The sequence below is a fragment of the Schistocerca serialis genome, chromosome 4 (assembly GCF_023864345.2).
Source record: "Schistocerca serialis cubense isolate TAMUIC-IGC-003099 chromosome 4, iqSchSeri2.2, whole genome shotgun sequence".
Taxonomy (NCBI): domain Eukaryota; kingdom Metazoa; phylum Arthropoda; class Insecta; order Orthoptera; family Acrididae; genus Schistocerca; species Schistocerca serialis.
In genome coordinates, this window is record NC_064641.1 from 718,172,734 (window position 1) to 718,196,953 (window position 24,220).

A 24,220-nucleotide genomic window follows, 5' to 3' on the forward strand; every position below is an offset into this window, starting at 1 on the left:
CCCATAACACAGTAATGGCAGAGATATATGCTGCGTGGACAGATGGAAATCCAACAGGAAGAGAAGAACTGCGTCATGTTGAATCAGTGATAATGAGGGCAAGATGCTGTGTCGTATTCCAAAATAAACAAGTATTCCAACACAAGCAACTCTCTCCCTTGCCACATCTCCCTACCATTTCTCTTTCAGCTTTGATTCATCAGCCAACGCATCTACCATCACATAACAACCTGCTGAGCAATAGTAGCAGCAGATATATCAGGAGCATCCCTCCCACAAGCTGCATTGCACCAAATGATGCAAGTCATGCTGAAGGGCCTGCACAATTTAAAAGTAACCATCAACAGTGACATATCCCACCATCCCACAAACATCCTTCCCTTGAACAGCTATTAAGAAACCAAGAAAGCATCCAGTCCAACATAAAAAAAAAACACAGACTCAAACATGACAACACTGTGAATATAGATAAAACTCCTCACCATGCGGCATCTTCCATTGCCTTTTGCACTTTCATCCTCTCAAACCCAGATCCAAAACTTTCACATTCGAATTAAAAAAAATACCTCCGAAACCTCAAAATTGAACAAACCATTCCAACAAAAGCCTCAGTTCTACTGAAGTCGCTGAACCCTACATTCCATACTGCCCTCCCCACCAAAATCCACTGCATTACTTTAGTTTCCAAAGCCTCCCTTGCACCTCTCGCCATCACATCCCTGGCCAAGCAACCCAAACCTGGCTGCCATCCTCCCACCCTCACTGCTGTAATCGCCAAGGCCAACCTCGAGATCACTGATGAGGAAGTGGAATCTGAACTGATTTAGAAGTCTGAAAAGCCCTCCAGATCAGTAATGACCTGCTCTCACTTACCTTGTCTGTGTTTTTACTGAATCCACCTACACCACAGACCACGTCCTTAAAGAGGGAGTCCTGACATTCCGTCATCACCACAAGGCTGAACCTTCTAAATCCCTTTGTCAGTCCTACCACTGCCAAAAGGATCTCCCCTCCAACTATCACTTTACAGCTGATTACCAAAACCCACACACTTGTCCACACTGTACAGCCTCTCATTTTCTTAAACAATTCCCTAACCTTACTTCCCCTCATACCTTCAACAACAGCAACGACTCTCTCCTAAAATATTCCATGAAATGCAAAGCCCTAACAATTCCCTCAACCCTCCTCCCACTGATGAAGATATCATCAAATTCCTTCAAATCCTCGAGCCATCTCAAAACCCACGTACCATCCTACTTATCTCCCTTACTGTCTGCTCCATTTTCCACCTCAACACTGAAGCCACCTGCTCCTACAATCAGGTCGATTTCTCTTCACTCATCTCGATACCTTAGAGCTTAGACTAACCGCCCCCCCCCCCCAGCTGTCACCCACACAAACGACCCCAAACTCTTATCATGGTGTGATAGCAATTCCACAACATCTGTTCTCTCCTAACAAACAAATCCCTCTTTGAGCACAAGTTGTCCCAATACAAAACCCACGCTTTTCAGAGACCTTCCTCCAACCCTATCACACCATCCAAATCTCAGTTTATATTCTATATTTCACAGATAATACCATTCTCCTGGCCAGACTAAAGTTGCAGTAGACTACCAGAAGATCATCCCTGTTTAGGCACAACTCTAATACAATACTCCCATCAAACACATTATCCTCACCCTCTTCTTCAAAATCTTAACCACTGGTTGTGCCACCATCTACAACTGACATAATGATCCCATCGCCAAAGACTTCCTTGCCCATATAAACGGTACCTTTCCCATTTTGTTATTGCTGCTGACCTTTACTCCCACAGCCAGTAACCTGCAGAACCCCAGTGGTGACTTCAGTTTACAGATTCCCTTCCAGGTGACATTGTCTGCATCCCCCAGCACACTCATCCTGAAAGTAACACAACTACTGTCATAATATTAGCTTCTCCCAACTGCACCAGTCGTGGATGCGATTGAAATCGGGCCACCAACCTCATTACAATCATTCACACTCTATCTTTCCCCATGCATCCCATCTAAATCGGTATCCAAAGATTATTCATCTACCACATCAACTGGGAGGACTACAGGGAATCCATAGATGCCCTGATTGGAGGCGACCTACTCACCTTTGATCAAGCTGATGGTATCCCTCATGCCATGTCCTGCCTGCAGCAGACCTTATCCGACACTTTATGCTCCCACATTCCTTCGAAGACTATATATCCTCATCATATCTCCCTCCCTTCACTATCCCTACTCTTCCTCTGAACATCCTTTCACTTATACCTCGCTTTACTATGAACTAATGACCAGTAGACACTCACGTGCCACTGAGAAAGTATATGACAGTGTGTGAAATTCTGGTCTCCTATTCAAACTCCTGATATATTCACATCCAATTAACTTTGTCTGCCTTTCTGCATCCTCCATATCTAATCACCCATCCATTGCACTATTAACAATACTAATCCCTGTACCTTCAATCCCGCTGCAGATGTGGCCCAAGGCCCCATCCTCTTTTCTCTCCTTTATCTGCTTTACCCTGCTGACATGCCAAAGCACCTCCGCCAATCCATTTCCTTCAGTATGCTGATGACATCACTTTCCTTGTCGTCTACACTACACCCCATAAATGCCAAAGATCCCTCCAAATTCACCTCACTCTGTTTACCTCCTAGTCCCTTAATATCAACCCTCCAAAACCCAGGCTATAGTTATAGGACGAACGCCCAATATCTTCCATATCTATGATTTTTACCTTACCATTTCTGACCCTTCTATCCTGTAATCTAATACGTTAAAACGCTATTAACTAAACCTTGACTGGCGGCTAACATGGGAACCTCACCCACTAAACATCGAACAGAAAACCCACAATAGACTAACACAAATAAAACTACTAACTGCGTGAACTTGGCGATTATTTCTGTAAGTTCCTCCAAATCCTTGAACGTCATGCACTCTGCCTTGCTTTCTACATTGGTTTACCTCCTCTCCCCCCTCCCTCCCCCCCTCATCTACACACACACAAGCTGATCCTCTAGCATCTCATCAGATTCATACCCCTCCCTGCCCCTGTCAAACAGTACCCACAAATAGGTTCCAATAACACTACTGCTTCCCCTCTAATGAGTATAACTGTTCCTCAACCATCCCAATCCACATCAGTGCTCCTCTCTACTTTTCTTTCTCCATCACTCTCCACCCTTTCCCCTCTCGATATCACGTCCTTGCCTATGCAACAAACTCTCATTTTCCGTCTTCATACTGTCCAATCTTGGATCTACTTCCTTTGCCACAGCCTATATTTTTACACCCACACCAGTCCCCCTTAAGAATACCAACTGGTTTTCTCTCTCCACAACCATTTTCCCCACTGCAGTCCTTCAGCTTTTTTATAATGATGTGACTTAATATCTAAAATCTACTCAAACTGAATGTAGGTCTGTTTGTTTTGTGCCATATACGTTTCGCATCTTCTTATTTGTGACACATCTTCAGTTTCCGGTGATACATGTCTGTTTTATGCATACAATAATTGCGTTATACAATGATTACAGACATGTTATTTTATTACAGCTGTTTTGCCATTCTCTTGCAGTTAGGTGAGAAACAACTTTCGTGGCGCAAGTTTTGAAAGATTCCACTGAAAATGCTTTACAAATAAAAAGAAGTGAAACGGCTATGCCACAAAACGAACAGGTTTCATTTAGTAGTATAGACAGACCATATCTCCAAGAATATACAAGCAACTAAGGAACGATAGAAAACAAAGTACAAAGGCACAGAAAATCATTGGGAAATAAGTCGAGTGCACTTTGACATTAGTTCGTCACATAAAATAAACAATCGATCACTGACAAAAATGCAAACTTATTTGAAACAAGGAACATTAAATTAATTTAGGCTGTGGTAGTATGACGCAGTGAGTAGAAGAAATCTGACATTTAACACGTTTATTAAACTTTTGTGAAGATGTCATATAGTCGATAGTGCATTTAAATATAAGTACAAATATTATTATTAATCAAAGTCAATGGAACACATAGTACAACGAACAACGCTTCAACACGCAACTATGATGTCACAACTGTTAGATCGCTGAGCTTAGCAAAAATCTGAAACAGACAACTGTCAACACAAAGTGTTTCGGACGGTAGCGCCATGTAGCAATCAGTAGTTTGTGGCCAATGGACAATTTTTGGCGTGTCTACTATAGAGTAATATTACCAGGAACAAAACTGATAACAACAAACTGACATTATATTTGTTCTTGTAAACTGTATTTGAATCTTAACTAATTGCTTTTGTTACATAAAAGCCTAGAAAGTACGGAAACACACTAATTTTTATTAGTTATAAAATGCAATTCATATTTGTTAAGGATATAAAATGCACAGTGGATTACGAGTGAAAGACTGTTTGATCCTTCCCACCTCGGTGCTCGCTAAACCCCCTTTCTTGCTTTTCTGAAAAGTAACTTAGTTGTGATCCTGCGCAGACAGTTTTTTACTGTTTGGTTTTAAGATAACTCCGGGAGCGGAGTTATTTGAGCCGTGGCGAACATTCTCTCTTAATAGTGTGTTTCTGCTTGCCAAACGACGCCTAACATTGTTACTGTCACAACCTGTGCAAGCTGTGGGAATGTGACGGCGGTCGCAGCTGCTACTGATGCTGTCATGTACATTTATGATTAATGTGCTCTTTTAATTATGTTTTAGGTTCTGATCTGGCCAGATATATTAGGATACCTGCTACACAGTCGGAGAGCTGTATTATTATCTGTATTGGCACCCTTGGGTGAAGTAAGGTGAGATTCCTTACCTGGTTCTTGGAGCGTTATCGGGCCTGCGGGCCGTCTTGAACTGATATCTGACCGTTATATTATTAATAAAACCAGGATTTCAATCCGGAAGGGAAGTTAAAAATTGTTGTTAAACTGTTTTTAAGCTTGGTTACATTAATATACTTATTCCTGGTTGTCGCCAGTGTTTGAGTTGTACTATTCTAAGTTTAGTCTGTTATTCGCCGTATGCCAGCTGTTGTTGTACCTTATTCTGGATTGCTTGTTCGTGTTTCTAGTCATCTTCTAGTCGCATGACGCTTATTTTACGATAGCCCTGTTACTGCCTAATGGGGTCAGTTACTGTTTCTGCAGTCTACGCGTGCAGTTGGCGCAGCCTGACAAGGGTGAGCGCATATGAGGCACGATATTACTGGCCGGCATTTGGGATTCGCCGCTGCCGTTACCTCGTGTGAAGCTGGTCTATGGCCCGGTGACTGCTGCTTAAGTTCTTTCTTGACTGGTTCGCGTGGGGCTAAATCTTTGCAGAGTTCGCGCATTTTTTGCCTTTTAGCTTGGTTAGCATGGATCTGGTCTGTTGCTGTACGCTTTCTGTATCAAGTTTCCACTAGTCATCCGGACCATTTGCTGGCCCTTGTCACCTCTCTCAAAGGACCGTGTTATAAATATTGATCTGTAATTTAAAACCATTCTGTTAGTTTGGACATTTAAATCTGTTTCAGTATTTTACCTGTCACTAAATTTGAGCTAGTCGTTCTTTCATCTCACCTTCAAATATTTTGGTTTAAATTTGTAAGGCCCCTTAAAGGACAATGTTAAATCTTGGATCTCTGATTTATTTAAAGCCATTGTGTTAGACTGGGACATCCGAAGTCTCATATTCGTTTAAACAGTTGCCTATCATTGTTAAATTGGTTAAACCATTGCGCTCCTTTGACTTTAAAGCATTCCACTAACTGTTTTAAGAGCTACTGATTTCTAAAAAAATAAATCAAACTCCTCCCGAACAGGCCGTAAAGGCCCAACGGTACCGACCGCCAGCCGTGTCATCCTCAGACGATAGGCACCACTGAATTCGGATATGGCTTGTGAGGGGGGGGGGGGGGGGGGTATGTAGTCACCACATCGCTCTCCCAGCTGTATGTCAATTGCCGAGACCGGAGCCGCTACTTCTCAATCACGTAGCTCTTCAGTTTGCCACACAAGAGCTGAGTGCACCCCGCTTGCCAATATCACTCGGCAAACCGGATGGTCACCCATCCAAGTGCTAGCACAACCCGACAGCGCTTAACTTCCATGATCTGACGGAAACCGGTGCTACCACTGCAGTAAGGCCGTTGGCAATGAGTTCTAAAAGGTTATTTCATTGTGTTTCACTATTGTTGCTTTAGAAGAATGACGTCATAAACTGGGGCCTAGTCCTTCCACGAATTCCTGTTAACCTGGCTTCTTTCCCCATTAGTAGTAATACCCCCACCCCAAAATCTACTACGTCGTTGATGTAGTGTAACAAAACTACCGAACCGTAATTTCGGTAGAGCGTATCTCTAGGCGTGCATCTCGTAACAATGTTCAGAACGAGTGAGGAACATTCGCCTCAGTCAACTCAGAGGAAAATCTACAGTGACAGAGCGTGGCATCAAGAAAAGATACATGGGCGTTTCTTAATAGACAAAGGTGCTTCTCAGCACCAACGGGTACTGGAATTCAGTTATCAAAGAGGCAGTGTCTCCATACCAGTGATCATCAACCTATTATGTTAAAGAGCCAATGCTGGCATTGTGGGGCGCCACTTTGGGTCGCATATGTACCGGCCCTATTTTCGATTGATAAGCATTATCGAGTGATTCAAGTTACTTGGCACCTGACAGCCAACGAAAGGTACGCGCTGCATTGCCACTTATCGCGGCTCAGCGACATCTGGAACAGAGCGCATGTTAGACAGTTGGCAACCATCTGCGTTCATACGCTAGACCGCAACGTTTGATTGTCCAGTCGGATATCACGGGGTGCGCTTAAATCTCAAGTGCAAAGTAATTTCAATCCAGCTGTAGTTGTAGCAAGCATCTACAATGCAATGGGTAAACTCCGTCTGTCCTAAGCCACTTACACAGCAGCAAGTACAACGAGAAAATTTAAAGTAAAACCACAGCCTAAAAAGTCTTATGTTCCTATAATTTGAAGAGCGCTCATAAATTCTGATACTATAAATATTTGTTAGTTTTCAAAATCTTAATCAAGGCTGCGATTCAGCAACTGCAGAAATCTGAAGATATAGCTGGATGGTTAAATGTTGGGAGTGGCTTTATCATGTTTAAATAGAACCTTTAATCTTTTGAGTGTAAATAAACATAGATCTTATCGCTTTTACTTGTTTCTTGGAATGCCTAAATTTCTGTTAAGCTTTTTTCCCTTTGTTTACAGTGAAGCACTTGGAGATGCAAGTTTAATTTGCAAAACCGATCGTCTTCTCCAATAAAGAATTGTAACAGCCACAGCGGTCTTGTTTATTCAGATCATTGAATGTTTCGACTTTGGTTGCTCTACATATTAAGTAGTATGTACAAGGCGTTTCAATCACGCCATACTTTTGAAAGTGGAGTAGTTATGGTTTTTCCGTCTATGGCACTTACTACCCAGATATTGTCGCTAGCTTAGAGATGCCTGTGATACCGCTGAAAAGTGAGTGAAGTATGTTAATAGTAACACATTCAAGCCAAGAGATAGTACCTCATTTTTCGCACTATAACTTAAAACATGTGTACTAAATTACATTCAAAACTAAACTTACCAATGAATAATTATTAACTGTGAAATCCTACATCTGAATTAAATGGAGCCGTTTCTGTCCCATTACATCGTCTTCAGAAAACTTCAACACACGAACCTTGTTTCATGCTGTGTAATTCCCATTACCTTTTGGTACACAACACTTCATAATCGAAATGAAGATGAAACTGCATAAACAAATATTACGTTGAGTTAAAGTTGCACAAACACAACTTAATTAGCACAGTGTCATATCTATGTACTTAAATAACCTTCTCATAACGATTACGCAGCACAACGAGCTTTTTGTACCCAACTCGTTGTTGATACAAAACAACGCAGCTACTGATTTTCGCAGCTTCTCGATGACGTCACAAACTCGAGTTTACGCAGCCGTTCAGCCCTTCCATCTAGGTGGTGTTGGGGCACATGGCTCAGGCAGAGACAGTGTAACAACACACCAAAGATCGCGGATCCACATTCCTTGTCCTCAGATGCGAGTATAACGATATATGAAAGTACGAGGGACATTTCATAAATAATGCACACTTTTTACTTACACTTTTATTTTTTCAATATCTCTTTATATTCCTTCGATATAGTCTCTTTGCTTCTCTATGACAAAATCCCAACGTCTCGGAAGCTCTATTATTCCATCCAGGAATGGCCCGGGTAACGGAGGTAGAAAGCTCTTCCACGGAAACGTAACAACATCCACACATACGTTTTTTCAACTTCAGGAAGAATTAGAAGTCTCGTGGAATCATGTCCGGGCTGTAGGGTGGGTGCGACAACAGTTCCCATCCGTATTCGTGCAGTTTTTGGGCTACAAAACTGCGGATGTGCTTGTCATTTTTCTGCGCAGACTTTGCATAATACACTGTAGTGACATTTGTTCCACATGGGACTGTCAACATGATTCCTTGATGATCATAAGCAAAAATCAACATTTCCTTGAGCTTTGATTGAGCGCGTCGAACTTCTTTTTTTTTTTTTTTTTTTTTTTCGGCGTGGAGAATCTGTAGCTTTCCACTCATTGGACTGTAATTTCAACTTCGGTTCAAACTCTCTAATCTACGTTTCATCAACAGCGACAATTCGACACAAGAATGCTTGACCTTCACGGTCGAATTGTTATTTCTTCAAGGTTGCAATGCCCAAGCGTTCCTGCTTCTCTTCATCAGCCAAACAGCGTGGGACCGATCTCGCAGAAAATTTATCTTCTTCAAATCATTTGTGAGAATATGGAACAATAATGTTGGGTAATTGCTATGGTTTCAGGAAGTTCCTCACAAGCCGCGATCTTCTTCAAGAGAATCTGTCACAAGTTTCATACTTCTTTCATCGTTTGGCCTTCCGAGTATTGGATTATCATCTATGCTCATCCGACCAGCACGAAAACAATTAAACCAACGTAAAACTCTGCTACGGCCTACTGTAAATTCACCACAAACTTCACTTAGCGCATTGTGGATTTACGTCGGGGGTTTACCGCGTAGAGTTTAAATCTTGATGTACGACCTCTAAGCTTCCATTATCATAGTACCTGAGAACTCCGCAAGGTCCATTTCTATCTTTCGGTAATTTTACACGGCGAAAAAACAAAAACACATGCTTCTTCCCTAAGGTCCCAGCTACACTGATCAGCCAGAACATTATGATTACCGACTTACTATCGATGTAAACCTGTCCAGGCAACAGCAGCGTCATCTAGCGAGAATGACTGCTAGTCAGACAGACACATGAAGTATCATCGAGCCTGCCGTCTGTGTGTAGCATGGTGAAGGCGCGCGGTCTATCTGAGTTTGACAGAAGGCAGATTGTGAATGCCCTGAGGCTTGGCACCAGCATTTCGCAAACTGCACGACTTGTTGGGTACCCGAGGAGCTCTGTGACGAGTGTCTTCAATCAAGCTGAAACCACGGCCAGACGTCGTGGGGTTAGGCCGCCACCCATCGATACATGTCAGACGTCGTAGGCTGGGCAGACTGGTAAAACAGGACCGGCGGCTTACTGTGGTGGAAATTGCATCAAACCTTAATGCTGGGCAGAGAACAAGTGTGAACACAAAGTGCACTGGACACTCCTAAAGGTGGGCCTCCGCTGCCGACGACCAATGCATGTGCCAATGTTTACACCACATCAGCAACGACAACTGAAATGGGCACGTGACCATCGGCACTGGACGTTGGGGCAGTGGCAGAGCGTTGTATAGTCGGATAAATCCAAATACCTTCTTCATCAAGCTGATGCGAGGACGCCAATCTGTTGTCTTCCAGGGGAACAGCTCCTTGACATCCATACTGGGGGACGGAGCTCTATTATGCTCTGGGAAACATTCACATGGGCATCCATGGGTTCAGCGGAGCTCGTGCAAGACGCCATGACGGCCAAGGAGTATCGTACACTGGTTGCAGACCAAGTATATCCTTTTCTGACGATCATGTTTCCCGACAGCAGTGGCATTTTTCGGCAAGATAATGCGCTCTGTCACAAGGTCAGGTGTGTGACGGATTGGTTTGGCGAATTCCAACTGTAGGCTTATTTGTCCGTCCCTGACATAAAAGACCGCAAACCTTCTTTCCTTCCAGTCTGGGCAAGCTGTACAGTGACTAGAGTACATGTAAAGCTTGCTGGGATAGGGTAAATGCTAGCTACAATGAAATCGATAATTCGGTTGTAATACTGGAATTTTAATTTGATATTCCCCACAACTGACAAAATTTACAAAAAAAAAAGTGAATTTCTTTGTCCACCCAGAGGCTCCTGAGAGTGTCACATTAACAATTTGCAATTACGCGCCCCTGTTACAGGCAGCTACATTGATTAATTTTCTGCACCTCGCAAGGATAACTACCAGATCAAGAATACTAAGTAAGTTGTTGGAAGTGGTTAAGCGTTGGTGAAAATCTAGCTTCTGAGCACACAAAGAGCTCTAACCGCAGAACTCTGCACGGAAAACGCGTTGGTGCAGTGCTGTGATACAGACCGTATATCTCCCTTCAAAGACGATGGCAAAGATGCCGTCTCCACGTGCGTGCCTCTCGATGGCTGAAGGCGAAGTCCATAATTCTCCCGTCTCCCACTCGTACGGAAACGCGGCGGAAGAATACCCAGTTTCGGCCAATGTCGAACGCTCTATCATTGCCGAAATCCCTGCAACGGCATTTCTGAGGCCTACTCAATGATCGATTAGGTCATAACGCCCCTAGGCAAACGAAATTCCCGTCTTCGCCACGTGTTGCCCAGCACAGGTGGCTCCAGATGCCGCGCTATCCCCAAAAGCGCCGTATTGTCCCGCGTTTCCGGTGACCGCTACCTGCCACCCACGGCGGCCCGGCGAGCTACGGCCAGCTGCAGACTACATTCAACAATTCTCAACTTCCGACGCTTTTCACCAACGCTTGAAGTTAGTGACTTAATCATGCAGACATGCAGGGAATACTGCTCGAGAGTGCCTCATATTTATCATAATTAAATAGAGTAATAATCTGATGCCCTTGCTAGTCCCTTTATTATTAATACTAATGTTGGTAAGCTGACGTGTAAATGCCCATGTCCTGACACCTTACACAACTGATGTTCTAGCTTACCATTTCACCAGATTTGAACATGACCGAACACATCTGGGATTTAACTGAATGTGGCCTCAGAGTTCATCCCCCTTCCCTCCCCGTAATTTACGGGAACTAAGTGACTTGCGTGTACAGCTGTGGTGCATGCTCCCTCCAGCGACCTACCTAGGCCTCACTGCTTTCGTATCACGACGCGTTGCCACTGTTATCTGTGACAAAGGTGGACATACGGGCTATTAGGTAGATGGCCATAATGTTCAGGCTGATCAAGGTACATCTGACGTAATTTTCACTGTTGTTTCATCAAACAATCCACAGTAATATCAACGTGTACATTATTTACGGAAGTCCCTTGTAAAAAGTTAACAGTTCTGTACTGACCAAGGTGACACGCACACCACACAGCATATACGATACCATCTTGTGGGCGACCGAAACTGCAGTCACATTACGTGTAAAAGAAACAGAGCTGAGACACACAGTGGTTACGGTTACTACAAGCCACACCACAAGTTGGGAAACGGGGCCAAATTTCTAGTGGTTTACTGTCGAGTTGAGATTTTCACACACAAATGTTTTATTCATATCTTACAGAAATTAGCAGAACGGCAGTAAACAGCCTTTTAAACACGCCGCTAACGGCAATCAAGTAATTTATAGCAATACAAAAATTTTAAAAAATTTAAAGAACATTAGTAAACAGGCTACTAAAGTAAATACAGAACTTTGTTAATAAAGTACGGTGAGGTAGTGAAGCTACCAACACCGCCATTAAAAAAAAATCAAAGGTCTCAGCAAACACGATTAATGGCAATAAAGGAATGGAGGAATAACAGCAACTAATCGTGGGGCGATTCTGTATACAAGCAACCCCCAGGGAGCTCTTCCGTCAACTCGCCCGCTGGTTACACACAACCGACATACATCACGTGGCGACTCGGTACAACCGACCACGCCTGGTCCGCGCTGGCGAGCCCCACTGCCCTCCCGTGTCCACCAGACTCCCTGAGAGCACGCCCCTACTTCCGCGACACCACACGAAGTTAGCACCGGTCAAAGATCTCACTTCCTCCATAGCAGTTTCCCAGAAGCAAAAACGCGGGTATCGATAGCCGAGGGAAAAGACAACCAAGCAGCCACTTAATGACAGACAACATATCAAACAAACGTGTCAGGGGAAGAAAAGGAAAACCAATGCAATTTAAACACAAGGTTTAGCACGAGTCGATACACGGCTCAACAGTTCTTTTCGTAGATATCTGAAACGTCCCGGGGATGAACCGAAGTATGAATGGGCTGTTGGCTGCAGAGCCCGCCCACGATGGTAGCCCTCATCCAAAACGCAGTAGGGCGTGCCGACCGTTTCCGGTAGGCCCAACGAGATGCGGGGAACGTTTATTCCGCATGGGGGCGCAGCGCACAGCTAGCGTTGCAGGGCCGAGGAGCTGACAGCGGCCGTCGGCTGTCTCGCTCCGCCAGCGGTGGGCCTAGGGAGGGCCGCTGCCAGCGACCTGGCAGCGAGGAATAAAACACGAAACAAAACGTCCCGCGACCGGCCGGTGCAGCACAGTGGCTGCTGCCGAAGGTGCGCCGCGACGCGCTGTCAAACGGCCTATGAATAATATCCGCCCAGTCCGTTCCTCGGCGGCGCTGCTAAATATATTGGCGGCAGGTCTCAATCAGAGCGGCCAAGTCGCAGGGGGACGGCTGCCGGATGGGTTAATAATAGCACCGCGAAAGGGCGCCGGAATCCGCGACAGGCGCTGCAACATTCAGACGGCGGCCGCGGCGGGGGCAGGCGTTTAAAAAAGACCCGACGCCCGCAACAACAGGGCGGGGAGAATTAAAAAAAGTGGGGGAAAAAAAAGGAAACGCGAGGGAAAATGAAAGAGTGGTGAGAGAGTATGTGTGTATGTGGAGGGGTAAGGGGTGGCTGAGAAGGGGCGCCGGGGAGGAGAGAAGAAAGCCGTGCGCAGAGGATTGGCGGTTAAGTGGCGCCGCGAGGCTAGAGGAACGGCCGCCCGGCCCCGGAGTGACAAAGTCCTGGTGAAAAATTCACGCGCACCTCGGAGAGCCGAGGCCAATTAGCGTCGCATAGGCGGGCCGCTTTCATTTCCGGCGGCGGCAGGCCGCACTCAAGCCGAGGGAGGCGTGAGGGGGAGGGGGCGGCGCTGGGCGGCGTGGGGCGGCAGAAACGGCGCTAACTGCTGGCATCTGCTTCAGGGACGCCGCCGGTGACGCTCGCACCGACCCCCGGTCTGGGCTGGCACGGCGCAGGAAGTGGCAGTGCGGGTTCAGACACGTGCCAGCGGAGAGGTCCGGACCCGTCTCTGCTGCTTCCCCGCTTCCAGGATGCAAACCTGTCTTGTTACCTTATAACACATCGTGTTACGAACCCTCCTAAGAACACTGCGTCTGCCGTCATTTTGACAGGAGTTAATAAATTGTCCAAATGGTAGATTGTAAACACAGTTAACGCTTGCTACCTTCAGCTGGCTCCTCCCCACTTCCACAGATAATCTCCAACAATAAACGGAAACGTGTTAATGAGGAATAAGCCACACTAAAACTTCACACTCAAATCTTCAAAGAAACAAATATAATTTACTGACTTCTATTAAAAGCTTGTCAAACTTCCGCTCAATCACGCAGGGCTAACAGGTAATTAGGATCGCGGAAAGGTCCAAGGGAGTTGCGGTCGGATTTATTTCACAATTGTAATTTATTATCATTTAGTTCACTAGGGGTAAGACAGATACTGCCTACAGGATAATTAAAGAGACCTTTGGAGAAAAGAGAACCACTTGCATGAATATCAAGAGCTCAGGTGGAAACCCAGTTCTAAGGAAAGAAGGGAAAGCAGAAAGGTGGAAGGAGTATATAGAGGGTCTATACAAGGGCGATGTACTTGAGGACAATATTTTGGAAATGGAAGAGGATGTAGATGAAGATGAAATGGGAGATACGATACCGCGTGAAGAGTTTGACAGAGCACTGAAGGACCTGAGTCGAAACAAAGCCCCGGGAGTAGACAACATTCCATTGGAACTACTGACGGCCCTGGGAGAGCCAGTCCTGACAAAACTCTACCATCTGGTGAGCAATATATATGAGACTGGCGAAATACCCTCAGACTTCAAGAAGAAGATAATAATTCCAATCCCAAAGAAAGCAGGGGTTGACAGATGTGAAAATTACCGAAGTATCAGTTTAATAAGTCACAGCTCCAAAATACTAACGCGAATTCTTTACAGACGAATGGAAAAACTGGTAGAAGCCGACCTCGGCGAAGATCAGTTTGGATTCCGTAGAAATGTTGGAACACGTGAGGCAATAATGACTACGACTTATCTTAGAAAATAGATTAAGGAAAGGCAAACCTACGTTTCTAGCATTTGTAGACTTAGAGAAAGCTTTTGACAATGTTGACTGGAATACTCTCTTTCAAATTCTGAAGGTGGCAGGGGTAAAATACAGTGAGTGAAAGGCTATTTACAATTTGTACAGGAAGCAGATGGCAGTTATAAGAGTCGAGTTGCATGAAATGGAAGCAGTTGGTTGGGAAGGGAGTGAGACAGGGTTGTAGCCTCTCCCCAATGCTAATCAATCTGTATATTGAGCAAGCAGAAAAGGAAAAAAGAAAAGTTCGAAGTAGGTATTAAAATCCATGGAGAAGAAATAAGAACTATGAGGTTCGCCGATGATATTGTAATTCTGTCACAGACAGCAAAGGACTTGGAAGAGCAGTTGAACGGAATGGACAGCGTCTTGAAAGGAGGGTATAAGATGAACATCAACAAAAGCATAACGAGGATAATGGAATGTAGTCGAATTAAATCGGGTGATGCTTTGGGAATTAGATTAGGAAATGAGACACTTAAAGTAGTAAAGGAGGTTTGCTCTCTGGGGAGCAAAATAACGGATGATGGTCGAAGTAGAGAGGATATAAAATGTAGACTGGCAATGGCAAGGAAAGCGTTTCTGAAGAAGAGAAATTTTTTAACATCGAGTATTGATTTAAGTGTCAGGAACTCGTTTCTGAAAGTATTTGTGTGGAGTGTAGCCATGTATGGAAGTGAAACATGGACGATAAATAGTTTAGACAAGAAGAGAATAGAAGCTTTCGGAATGTGGTGCTACAGACGAATGCTGAGGATTAGATGGGTAGATCACATAACTAACGAGGAGGTATTGAATAGAATTGGGAAGAAGAGGAGTTTGTGCCACAACTTGACAAGAAGGAGGGACCGGTTGGTAGGACATGTTTTGATGCATCAAGGGATCACAAATTTAGCATTGGAGGGCAGCGTGGAGGGTAAAAATCGTAGAAGGATACCAAGAGATGAATACACTAAGCAGATTCAGAAGGATGTAGGTTGAAGTAAGTACTGGGCGATGAAGAAGCTTGCACAAGATAGAGCAGCATGGAGAGCTGCATCAAACCAGACTCAGGACTGAATACCACAACAACAACAACAACAGGTCATAAATACACTTTTGGAAGAAGTGCATTTGCTTCGCGGCTGAAGGCCTCCAAACAGATGCTTTAGAATAAGTTCAATTTAGAAAAGACTTACGAATAAGATAAATCGTATACATATATGAGATCAGCGCGCGGAGCGGCTGAAGGCCGCCGTATTAAATCTTCAGAATTCCAAATACACTATGATGATTACTGAAAGCAGAAGGCCACAATGTTTGATGATGTTAACAGGCCTGATGGCCCACAAGGTGCACCGAAAGAGATAAACAAACGCAATAAGATGGCTGAAGGCCGAAAAGTTAAATTCTGCAAATTAAGGAAATATGTATATTATAACACTCGGTAAAACAATACATTAAGCTTTAATATTTCCTTTTTGCAACACCAACGGCGGAAGGCCGACAATAACTTGAAAAATCTTTCAGAGGAAATTACAACAACCTTTCAAGAGCAGAAGGTGATAATGTTTGGACTTTAAGAAAACTCTGAGAACATGTTTCCAGAGCTGAAGGCCCACAACTAACATTGCGAAATTAAAAATATAAAATACAGTTAAATTACAACAACATCAACACTGCCAAAAGGATAATTAAGAGAACGGCACTCAGGAGTGTCCAGTGGATCGGTCTGCCCTCGTGCACTTAGGCAAGACAGGTGGTGAGTCCAGTTACACTTAATTCCTGCGAACCCAACCAAGGGACAGTCACGGACCGACCGACCAACCGCTTGCTTGCTACGACGGAGTACACGAGAATTCAAGGCCCCAAAAGATTTACACTATCCCCAAACAAACGCGTAAGTGAACTGAGCTGCCAAAACTACACATCATGTTGGGCAGCAACAACAGGTGAGGAAAAGACACTGCCTAAAACTACGTTAGCGACCAGGGCAGGTAACCAGGACACTAAGGGCCACAAGGCAGAAAACTCCGCTGGTGCACTTGATTATGGGTAAATTAATTTGATCAATTCCGCCTGACGGCGGCTACCTCGAACACTTCACTCGTCGTTGCTCACAGGAAAACCTCCACCACAGCAACGTCGGAATCGACCACGTAATGCTCAAAACCACTCAACCTTCACGTCCTGGGTCGGCGAGCGACGACGCTCGTACCGACCGGACAGCGCCACACAGACTCCGACACTGCGTTGAGACCGCCAGCGGCCCAGTCGACTACGCCGCACGGAGATGTCGTCGGACCAGCCCACCGCCCAACAATCCACCCAAAGTCAGGCCCGGCCTTTAGTAATGCGTGGCGGCAGTGGTCGGGCGGGCGATGTCCACGCAAGGCTCACTATTGCTACAAGCCGGCGACTGGCTGGCCCGGGCTGCGCTCCAGACGCGTTTCTACTGGACCCAACTCACGACCCGCACTGCCGCCGTGAACTCTCCTCCTCGCACGTTCCGACTCACTCCACGACAAATGACAACCGGGAAGTAATAGCAGCCGAGCAAAGATCTTATCAGAGGGGATATATCGATATGCGCTACTAGCGCCCGATGACGGTCAGGCAAAACAGCAACTCAGTAAGGCCAGTAATTTAAATCAACGTGGTGAGATGGAAATACGTTAAAGCGGGGTGTAAAATACCAAATGGTGGGACGGCGAGCCATGCACGACGCACCTTGTACAGTCCGTCTCATTCCCTACAACACCACCGTTCGGCCGCCTACTCGGTTCCACAACCCGATGCAAGATGACTCTTATTATAGAGAACTTGCTTGTTCAGCGAAGGGCAACGGACGCCTAGAAAACTCGGAAGAAGTCCAAGCAGCATTCAGTGGACACGCACGAGAATGAACTTGAAAAATAACTTTGTTTGTCAGCAAAGATAAGTAACTCCTGACTAGTTAACAATTACAAATGCCAACAGCACCACACAGAGCCCACGACTTGGCACCTCAACCCCTCGAGCGATGCAATTTCATGAGTTCCAAAAACGATCGACAAAATTATTTTAACATTCAGGCCTTTCAGCGAGTCACCCATCCGAGCAGAATATAGGCACTACAATTGGCCATTTCCTTCTAACGCTAACAGCAGTTGCTGCCAAGACTTTTAGAAGTTTCTTTCTGCCAATGCGAGATGCCACGAGTCTTCTGGTTTTACACATGACTGATACGATCAATAGAGTTACAGCGGCAGGTCACTCCTCAAGACTCAGTGCTCATCCAGTAAGTTACGCAACAGAATTTAATAGAGCACGACCTATTATGGGGCCTTGACACTGCATTCTGAATGGGTCTCACCGAACTTTCTATTACTCCTACCTATTGACATGTAATTAATGGGCTATGAAAAGCAAATCGTTCAGTAAAATATATTTGTTTATTCTACAATTCAAAAATAAAACCCTTAAGACATTAAACACTCATCGCTAGTAGTTTCAGTTTTGTTAGTCCATTACGTAGATGGCGACAATAATTACAGTAGCTAGTTGTTCACAAGGTTCTAAGATAGACGCGGATGGCAAATTGGTTACGATCATTCAATATCATTGTTACTAAATCGTGAAGCTATATGACAGATATGTTGTCACTGCAAGGCGTGAGGATGACAGTAAATGAACATAAGCTTCGCACTGGGGAAGAGAAACCAATACAGGGAGAGAGACCACCACTTCTGTACAAATTAACAAGTTATCGTGCCTGTGAACCCATATCACGCCGGTGATACAACGTTCTTACCATATGCATCAGTTGTCGGCATGAGCGTAACTCACGAGTGGTCTCCATCTCTGCCAGTCAGGTGTGTGCTCCTCTGAACCCATCCGTCTCTGAATCTCCGAATCCAAAAGCCTGACCTCAAATGAATCTTGTTCCAGGCTCCAAGGCTGAATGTATGCAAAGTGCCCTCCTGTGCAATCTATACTCAAATCTTTGCGAGTCCCCAGAATGCACACCTCCAAGCCTGGCGACAGTTTTTCGTGCATTTAAAATTTTCGGCCAGTCACCCAATTTCCCGCCAACGTTGGCCAATGTTATAATTTTGTAGTGTCTTTCATCCCACATTCAGTGGCTGCATAAGAACTCCTCTCCAAATTAACTTCGTTACGGCTCTTCTCAATCTAAAACGTGAAACGCAGCCCATTTACCAATGACGGGCTGTGCTTCTACCACAAGGGCGATTTCGCCGTCACTAGAAAAAAAAGAAAAAAAAAGTCCTACTGTCTCGGCATTGGTTTGTCGGGCCACCACCACCACTAACACAACAAAGTCACAGTACACTTTTTAAATTTGTAATCTGTGGCTGGAGCCAATGTTTTCGTACACCCAGAGTAGCGTTTCTCTGAAATCCCTCAGACCACCTCAATTTTTATCATAAGCCTCAGGGTAAGTTTTACCGTCCACAGGCTATACTCGGGGAACAGTGGAGCTTGTATATTCTGCAGTGTGACCGCGGCCTGCTATATTGTCTTCAGTCCAGGCAGTCTGCAGCATGGCGCGGGCCTGACAGCTGCCCAGCCAGCAGCACAAAGCCCCATTCTTCTGCTTTCCCTCGGCCGTGCGTTCACTGTCGCGGTTGTTGAAGGACACTGCCTCTCATGTCCCAAGGGAATGACCCCCTCTCCCCAGGATGGCTCTTTACTCCCCCTAGTGCGCATCCACAGCTGCCTATACGTTGTACATACATTAATTAAAATACATACATACATTAGTTAATTAATATAATCCCATCAGAACAGAAAACCACAGATTATCGTCCCTGCGATCACTGTCATATGCCTCCCTAAGATTCTAAGTGTAATTGGCGTATTTGACTGTCATTAATATCCTAATCCGTTCCATCGCCGTTTACGTGTATGAGATGTGAATAGACTCACGACTCTCTTCTCGCAACCCAAATTTTGCACAGGAGTGACATACCGAAAAAAATTAAAAACAGCTAGAGTAGCATCTCTGCAGCAAAATTTTTGAAAGTTCTTACCTCCTCACAATATGTTTGTTATCATCTTCATTTATCGGAATGGTGAAGGATAGGACGACGGAAGAGGTACACATTTTATCCTTGCCATCCTAACAAAAACACAAATACATAAATGAATGTAGCTCATTTTCATTCAGGGAAATCACTCTTTCCAAGCACGCTTAGTACTGGGCATGTTACTGAAGGCCGTTTACTTGATGTTATGAAAGACACTTCAGTCTCAGAAACATTGCTCAACAAACATGTAAATAACAGATGAAAGTAAAATTTAACTTTACCCAGCTTTTTCCTAAACACTTTCCCACCCTAACAGAACGGAAAGTATACTATTGGAATATGTCTACTCTTGCTGCTCCCCAGAATTGCAATTCCTTATGTCTGACTCGCAGGTTGGTGACACAAGGAATTTCTTTTTTTGTAAAGGTGATACATGTACACCAGTTACACCTGCATCCTCAATATGCACTCATAGCAGAATATTAACTGTATATTGTCTGACCTCTGTGTAAGTATCTGTGTTATTATCGGTCAACACTAGTCTAAGGACAAGTATCAATCTACACAAGAGCAAGACATTAACACAACAATATACCCACAATGAATAATTATATGTGATAAGAAATACAATCCGTTTAACATTTTAACTGTTTCTATATGAGCACTGTGTAAGTGTCCATGTTCGTATTGAAGATCAGCACTAATCTAGTGACTTGTATATCTGTCTACACGAGAAAATTTCATAAATACGAACAATGTATCAGCAGTACATCATTTTTATGATAAGAAATGCGCTGAATGTACGTTAAAGACGTTGTATGTTAGATATCATAATAACCTCCATTTTATACTTAATCCTGTGTGCTAGTATTTTTTTTTCCTAACGCGATATAAGTTCATTCTAGTTAAGGTCAAGTGGGTCACAAATGTACTGCAATGCATATCTTTAAATTGTGGCGAATTAACACCACAATAACATTCCATCAAAAATACTTGTCACATTTATAAATACAACAAAATCAATGTTGGTACAGTAATTTGTGTAAGTGTCTCTCATGCAACCAAACTTTACAAATATGTCAAATGAGTAGCTGAAGCAGGGGGAGATGGGAGGCAGATTCTCTTCTTTCATCAGCAGCTGCGCTCGTCGAAATTTGCTGTCTTGGCAGAATGGATGTGAACGAGTCATCTTTCCTTCACTGCCAATGGCCCGTATATTTGCAGAAGTTAGGGTTCCTTCATCTCAAATGTCAACAGCTGGGTTGAAGCTAATGTCCTGTAGATGGTAACACCAGTACAGATTTCGTTTGCACAGGAGTGGCACAACAAGGATGCTGATGATGATGTTTGGTTAGTGGGGCGCTCAACTGCGCGGTTATCAGCGCCTGTACAAATACTCAACCTTTTTAGTTAGTCCAATCCCGCGACTGTCATAAATGGCACAAGGAGGGTGTTACAGTCAGTGCATTGTCACCTGTGTAGAGCTACTATATTTGGGTCCACCTACCCTCTTGGACCAATTACGGTTGTCATTTTCGCTGTGTAAGTGCAGGAAGAAGTCTAATGGTTCATAGGAGAGCAAGTATTTTGAGTTGAAGTCCGAGCTGCGCTATTGGGTGTGCCATTGTTATGTGCTACCTGGGACAGAATATGTTGCTGTTTAAAGCAACTTTGTGTAGTATAAACCAGGAGGATAGTTCTCATCAGGAGAAAATCTATTTTTTTTTTTTTTTTTTTGGTCATCAGTCTACTGACTGGTTTGATGCGGCCCGCCACGAATTCCTTTCCTGTGCTAACCTCTTCATCTCAGATTAGCACTTGCAACCTACGTCCTCAATTATTTGCTTGAGTATTCCAATCTCTGTCTTTCTCTACAGTTTTTGCCCTCTACAGCTCCCTCTAGTACCATGGAAGTCATTCCCTCATGTCTTAGCAGATGTCCTATCATCCTGTCCCTTCTCCTTATCAGTGTTTTCCGCATATTCCATTCCTCTCCGATTCTGCGTAGAACCTCCTCATTCCTTACCTTATCAGTCCATCTAATTTTCAACATTCGTCTATAGCACTACATCTCAAGTGCTTCGATTCTCTTCTGCTCCGGTTTTCCCACAGTCCATGTTTCACTACCATACAATGCTGTACTCCATACGTACATCCTCAGAAATTTCTTCCTCAAATTAAGGCCGGTATTTGATATTAGTAGACTGCTCTTGGCCAGAAATGCCTTTTTTGCCGTAGCGAGTCTGCTTTTGATGTCCTCTTTGCTCCGTACGTCATTGGTTATTTTACTGCCTAGGTAGCAGAATTCCTTAACTTCATTGACTTCGTGACCATCAATCCTGATGTTAAGTTTCTCGCTGTTCTCATTTCTACTACTTCTCATTACCTTCGTCTTTCTCCGATTTACTCTCAAACCATACTGTGTACTCATTAGACTGTTCATTCCGTTCAGCAGATCATTTAATTCTTCTTCACTTTCACTCAGGATAGCCAATGCCATCAGCGAATCGTATCATTGATATCCTTTCACCTTGTATTTTAATTCCACTCCTGAGCCTTTCTTTTATTTCCATCATTGCTTCCTCGATGTACAGATTGAAGAGTAGGGGCGAAAGGCTACAGCCTTGTCTTACACCCTTCTTAATACGAGCACTTCGTTCTTGATCGTCCACTCTTATTATTCCCTCTTGGTTGTTGTACATATTGTATATGACCCGTCTCTCCCTATAGCTTACCCCTACTTTTTTCAGAATCTCGAACAGCTTGCACCATTTTATACTGTCGAACGCTTTTTCCAGGTCGACAAATCCTATGAAAGTGTCTTGATTTTCCTTTAGCCTTGCTTCCATTATTAGCCGTAACGCCAGACTTGCCTCTCTCGTCCCTTTGCTTTTCCTAAAGCCAAACTGATCTTCACCTAGCGCATTCTCAATTTTCTTTTCCATTCTTCTGTATATTATTCTTGTAAGCAGCTTCGATGCATTAGCTGTTAAACTGATTGTGCGATAATTCTCGCACTTTTCAGCTCCTGCCGTCTTCGGAATTGTGTGGATGATGCTTTTCCAGAAGTCAGATGGTATATCGCCAGACTCATATATTCTACACACCAACGTGAATAGTCGTTTTGTTGTCACTTCCCCCAATGATTTTAGAAATTCTGATGGAATGTTATCTATCCCTTCTGCCTTATTTGACCGTAAGTCCTCCAAAGCTCTTTTAAATTCCGATTCTAATACTGGATCCCCTATCTCTTCTAAATCGACTCCTGTTTCTTCTTCTATCACATCAGACAAATCTTCACCCTCATAGAGGCTTTCAATGTATTCTTTCCTCCTATCTGCTCTCTCCTCTTCATTTAACAGTGGAATTCCCGTTGCACTCTTAATGTTACCACCGTTGCCTTTAACGTCACCTAAGGTTGTTTTGACTTTCCTGTATGCTGAATCTGTCTTCCGACAATCACATCTTTTTCGATGTCTTCACATTTTTCCTGCAGCCATTTCGTCTTAGCTTCCCTGCACTTCCTATTTATTTCATTCCTCAGCGACTTGTATTTCTGTATTCCTGATTTTCCCGGAACATGTTTGTACTTCCTCCTTTCATCAATCAACAGAAGTATTTCTTCTGTTACCCATGGTTTCTTCGCAGCTACCTTCTTTGTACCTATGTTTTCCTTCCCAACTTCTGTGATGGCCCTTTTTAGAGATGTCCATTCCTCTTCAACTGTACTGCCTACTGCACCAGCGTTAGAGAACTTCAAACGTATCTCGTCATTCCTTAGTACTTCCGTATCTCACTTCTTTGCGTATTGATTCTTCCTGACTAATGTCTTGAACTTCAGCCTACTCTTCATCACTACTATATTGTGATCTGAGTCTCTATCTGCTCCTGGGTACGCCTTACAATCCAGTATCTGATTTCGGAATCTCTGTCTGACCTTGATGTAATCTAATTGAAATCTTCCCGTATCTCCCGGCCTTTTCCAAGTATACCTCTTCCTCTTGTGATTCTTGAATAGGGTATTCGCTATTACTAGCTGAAACTTGTTACAGAACTCAATTAGTCTTTCTCCTCTTTCATTCCTTGTCCCAAGCCCATATTCTCCTGTAACCTTTTCTTCTACTCCTTCCCCTACAACTGCATTCCAGTCGCCCATGACTATTAGATTTTCGTCCCCCTTTACATACTGCATTACCCTTTCAATATCCTCATACACTTTCTCTATCTGTTCATCTTCAGCTTGCGACGTCGGCATGTATACCTGAACTATCGTCGTCGGTTTTGGTCTGCTGTTGATTATGATTAGAAAACCCGGTCACTGAACTGTTCACAGTAACACACCCTCTGCCCTACCTTCCTATTCATAACGAATCCTACACCTGTTATACCATTTTCTGCTGCTGTTGATATTACCCGATACTCATCTGACCAGAGATCCTTGTCTTCCTTCCACTTCACTTCACTGACCCCTACTATATCTAGATTGAGCCTTTACATTTCCCTTTTCAGATTTTCTAGTTTCCCTACCACGTTCAAGCTTCTGACATTCCACGCCCCCACTCGTAGAACGTTATCCTTTCGTTGATTATTCAATCTTTTTCTCATGGTAACCTCCCCCTTGGCAATCCCCTCCCGGAGTTCCGAATGGGGGACTATTCCGGA